At 40.6% G+C, this 4,138-nt stretch overlaps 1 protein-coding gene across 2 annotated transcripts in view; it reads left to right on the forward strand.

Moving 5' to 3' along the window:
• The first annotated feature begins 2,338 nt into the window (after window positions 1–2,338).
• The window catches only part of ky (kyphoscoliosis peptidase), a 12,285-nt gene continuing 10,485 nt past the window's right edge, over window positions 2,339–4,138 (forward strand). Inside the window, exon 1 of one of the 2 annotated variants that reach the window (XM_032511956.1) lies at window positions 2,339–2,450. The gene's annotated coding sequence lies outside the window, so the exon portion shown is untranslated. The remainder of the gene's footprint in view (window positions 2,451–4,138) is intronic. The other variant, XM_032511957.1, reaches the window with a different exon arrangement.

Raw genomic sequence — 4,138 nt, forward strand, 5'->3', positions numbered from 1 at the left:
AAGAATTATTAAAAAATAGCAAATTATCTCATAATTTGTGCTAAAATAGTCTAAATCTTAAATAGTTTATAACTTAATTTAAAAAAAAGTTGTTTGTCTATTAAGTGACAGTGATCTGCGCAACATTTCCAACGCGCTAATAGACTCTCAGCTTAATAAACACTCGATTCCACAGTGACACAAATGGCCTCATGGCATCTGCAGCAGTCCTGATGTCTCCTAGCCTTCAGACTAATGACATATGCAATGAGGACGTTTTCCCAAACACCCATGCTGAACGCGTCTTTCCAGTGTCAACCGGATTAAAACACCAAACAGGAGCACCATGCTTACGTCTCGCCTTATGTCTCTGTGTCTGTTGACATATGAAAGAGAGCTTATAGTAACTCTCGACTTCGATGAAATCATTGATATTTTCAAGAGCAAACCCCGCCGACTACTGCTTTAATTTGTGTCAGTGTGTGTGCGAGGCGACCTAAAAACTAAAAAAGCTATACATGTTGAAAGTTAGTAACATAGCAGAGAGAAAAAGAGGAACTGAGTCGTTCCCTGTTCGCTTCTTCTAGGCCTATTTTAGCAAGTTTAGTTGTGTACCATGAGGGGATAAGATAAGGTATGTGAAGGTACTGTATTGAGATATATTAAAATAATCGATTATAACCCGTTACAAATCTACAGGCGGATTTCTATTTCTATTCAGCTGTTACTGTTGTTCTTTTTCCCTCATGGGTTCCCCTGTTATCGTCGCTGTCTGTTAATGTGATTTATTCCTTTTGTAAATATGTTTATAACATGAATCACACTAAAGTAACAGTTTTCTCTTTCGGAAATAACTTGAGTTTTACAGACAGATGACGTCAATGAACCAGTTCTGTGCCCGAGTGTTGAATGAAAACTGTCGGGCAGTGTTGTTGATGTAGTGTTGAAAAAATAAAACAATAAACAGAATTGTGAAATATTCGGCTCCGTTATACGAGCAGAACTAAATTATGTTTTGGGAAAAATTAAATGCCTGACCACTGTCCAGTCTTGGTCTATGGAGTTTGCGTAATAGCGCAGCCAGGTATGGTGCGTAAGGAGATTTCAAAGCGCTCCTCTCTGGTCAGAACCAAGGAGAGCGGTCCGTAGGGTTCCTATACAACAAAACGTTTGTACACGTTTTTTTAAACATATTTAAGAGCATCAAGCTATTGAAATCTCTATTATGTTAGCACAGATAATATAACAGTATAGTAGTCATTTGTATTAAGTTAAACAGTGATTTGATAACACGTTTTAATTTAAGGCCCATCCAAAACTGGAATCCTGGCGCCGTGCCTGCTTTTGCATGTCCTATTGCATACATGGCAGAGGAGGAGGTCCTCTTCGAACAGCCTTTTTCAGCCAGAAAAATCTATATTCAATATATTTTTTAATAACAACAAGTAACGTTGTGTAATCTCAAAGCAGTCACTCGTATTTATGAACCCACAGATAATACCATAAGCTCTACAGTTGTTTTTTTGTACTGGAGCTTGTTTTAGCTAATTGTTTTTTAATTTCTGACCTACAAATGTACCGTTTTTGGTTCATTCTTTTTAGTTTCATAGTGTAGTTTTCTGCCTGTATGTGTTTTTGAGACATTTTGCACGTAACACTGACCTGTTCCATTAAACCTGAATTAAATTTCTATTATCCCTACATGTCTTATCTCTATATGTCTAAATGTCTAATCTAATAAAAGTGATCGACATAGGCCTATATTGAAGTATATTTTTCAATACATGATATATACTGCAAAATGCAACTGAGATGGAGTGCATTGTGAATTTGTGCGAAGCAGAAACAAGGGTGACTGAGTGTGTGTGTTTGATGTTGGTGTGGGGCTTTTTGTATACCAGGACCCTTCATAAACCCTTCCCTCCCTTTCTTAAAAGGGCCAACTGTTTGTCGAATCCAAACCCTTTCATTGCACCCAACATGTGCTCACGGGGCAACCTTCCAACTTGCCTATCACAGCCGTACAAAAGCACACGTTCACAGTCCATACTCACACATGCCGACATACATAACCTGATGCACACACATTCACACTCACACTCACACTCACAAATTCACGCTGTGCTCAGATATGCTGCAGTGCGTTGATTAGCCCAATGCGCACACACAAGCACATCACAACATACATCTGTAAGCCACACACACACACACACACACACACACACACACACACAAACACATGCACACACAAAGACGTCACACTCCTCAGTTGGGGCTTACTCTATTGGCTGGTCTTAACTGCTTTGTAGTATTTTTAGGCCTGTTATTCTTGGGCCTGTCCTGGCAGGCCACTGGGAGGGTATATAAGCCTCCCCCCCTGCAACAGGGGACCACTGAGTACACACAGTGGAAACATCTCCGCCCGACACTCCAGAAAAAAAACAAAAGCAAGCATTTTCAATCCTCTCCGGGTGAGTAAAAGCTTCCGTGACTTTTAGAGACGTAGCGACAGTTCAACCTGCCTAGACTGTTGTGAGTGTAAATCTGACATAAATCTGCATTTTGAAGAGTTATCATAAACAATGTAGTAGTAGATAGTAAAATGCTGTGTGGTTTTGAGAGGGAAATACACATCATGATTATATGTTATCATTGGGACTGGATTGAGTCTGGATGAGTGGTGATAACCTTATGGTATCCTTTGGGACGTTTGCTGTGGTCACACTCCAGGAGGATTGGAGGTCAGGGTCGGCTGCAGCATAGTGTAGTGCCCACGGAGCTGATAGGGCTTAGGAGCCTGCTGAAGGACACTTGAGCTGAGCAGATACCATAACATACAACTTTATTGTCAGATTACACTGATATTCATATTGCAATCCCGAGCAGATCCACTTAAAAAAGAAGTACACAGAGTTAGAGAACAACACATATAGTACAAAGGATGAAAAAAATATCAGCAGGCGAGACAAAGAAACATGTTTGATGATATCCTCGGATCCAGACCTTAAAGGTGCTCTAAGCAATGTCACGCGTGTTTAGGCCACAACATTTGTTACATACAGCAAACATCTCCTCACTATCTGCTAGCTGCCTGTCCCCAGAACACACTGTAAAAAATATCTCCTCACTATCTGCTAGCTGCCTGTCCCCAGAACACACTGTAAAAAATATCTCCTCACTATCTGCTAGCTGCCTGTCCCCAGAACACACTGTAAAAAACATCTCCTCACTATCTGATAGCTGCCTGTCCCCTGAACACACTGTAAAAAACAAGGGAGGGGATGAGGAGGTGGGAGGTGGGAGGGGAGAGATAGTCTCGTTTTGTTTGAGAATACTTCGAACTTTATCTTTTGCGTTTTGATGATGGCACAAAACCCCTTTCAATAAAAAAGCCCATCATCATCACTTAGAGCACTTAATTGGCAGCACACTGATTTTGGTTTAGCAACAGGATAGACTGATGTATAAAAGACTTCCTGAGCCTGTTGTGTTTAAACGAAGGGACTCTAAATCACCTGTTAGAAGGCAGGAGTCAGTATATATAGTTTAAAACCTGTGGGCATCTGCTCGGGTCGTCTGGTTGAAGATGGTCAGTGTTCTCCACTCTGCCAACCTGCTGTCCCTTCAAAAGAATTTGACTTTTTTTTTGGTTAAAGTTTACTAAGTTTTAGTCAAAATGTGTTCACACGTGTTTAGGATTGGGCATCGAGAACCGATTCGTACTTGGAATCGTTTAAAAAACTTACGATTGCAGTGGAATTGCTTCAATATTGGAATTGTTTGGAGGATTTGGTTTCAAATCCGATCATCAGTTCCGTATTTCACATTTAACTTGTGTTGCAGCCTTGGAGCACAGTAAGCGCAGCTCTAGTCTGGCTTTATTTTTTACGTTGAAAAAGCTCTGGAAAACTGCAACCCACCAATGCATCAAAATACAACCTTCCTCTTATTTGTGAAATAAGCATGTGACCCGTTTCAATCAATAAAAACTAGAATCGAAAGGAAAAATTGGAGTTGGAATCAGAATCGTTAAAATCCAAACGATGGCCAACCCTACACATGTCTGAGGTATGTTGAGTCCGTCCATCATTCTGTCTGCAGGTCCATCACACACACACACAGACAGACACACACACACACACACACACACACACACACA

The sequence above is a fragment of the Etheostoma spectabile genome, unplaced genomic scaffold (genome assembly GCF_008692095.1).
Source record: "Etheostoma spectabile isolate EspeVRDwgs_2016 unplaced genomic scaffold, UIUC_Espe_1.0 scaffold58, whole genome shotgun sequence".
In the NCBI taxonomy this organism is placed as follows: Eukaryota; Metazoa; Chordata; class Actinopteri; order Perciformes; family Percidae; genus Etheostoma; species Etheostoma spectabile.